The sequence below is a fragment of the Montipora capricornis genome, chromosome 3, assembly GCF_036669925.1.
Source record: "Montipora capricornis isolate CH-2021 chromosome 3, ASM3666992v2, whole genome shotgun sequence".
Lineage (NCBI taxonomy): Eukaryota > Metazoa > Cnidaria > Anthozoa > Scleractinia > Acroporidae > Montipora > Montipora capricornis.
The window spans coordinates 63,524,483-63,525,330 of NC_090885.1; the positions used below are offsets into that span (position 1 = coordinate 63,524,483).

The following is an 848-nucleotide window of genomic DNA, read 5'->3' on the forward strand; positions in this document are numbered from 1 at the left end:
GATTTTACCACTAATATAATCGATATGATGGTGCCATGATAGGGAACAATCAATGATTAATCCTAAGTAGTTAGCACTGTGAGGCTGCTCAAGATACTGATCCGCTAATTTAAGAGGGGTGTATAAATTATAATTAAGTTTTTTGCCGTGGTTGGAATAATATATATTTGTCTTACTTAAATTTAAAGTTAGCTTATTTGAGCATAGCCAGTCATAAATGGCGGGTAATTCAGAGTTTTTAGGCGTAGCAATGCTAATGCTCATTGTTTAAAAATTCAAGCGACATACGTTGTCTGAAAGGTTCCCCCATAAGTTTACTTAGCGCGTCTCTTCAAATGTACCGTATTTATCATTGTTGTCTTTTCCATTGTCGATCAGTGGTGACGACATAGTGTCCGGATCCTCTCGGCTGGTTGTTGGCTGGTCCCGTACTTCTTCAGGATTGTGGGTTGGCTGGTACAACAGGAACCCTTCCAAGTAGCAGAATTATGCAAACGACGAGGCCGCATAAGACAATGCTGTTGACAACCACAAGCATCCAAATGATGGATGAGGACCTGATTGGATTCAAAAGTGCATATCTAATGTTCATAAAGGAGAAATGAAGGGTGAGAAGAACCAAGGTCTCCGCTGTGTTTTCTAATGCGATTTTTTGGTAGGAGTCCCGGAAGGGCCTGAAGAGAAGCTGGAAGCAAAGGGACGCTATAAGGACAAGGCAAACGGCAATGGTCTGAAATGACAGTACCCGCGGGATAAACGATAGTGAGAATGCGATTAGCATACGACGAAGGAGAAAAAGGATCTCGAAATAGGAACGGTACTCCTTTTTATACGACAGATAGATAGAG

At 41.5% G+C, this 848-nt stretch overlaps 1 pseudogene; it reads right to left on the reverse strand.

The window, feature by feature from the left end:
* Positions 1-436: 436 nt before the first annotated feature.
* The window catches only part of LOC138040703 (putative leucine-rich repeat-containing protein DDB_G0281931), a 3,242-nt pseudogene continuing 2,830 nt past the window's right edge, over positions 437-848 (reverse strand).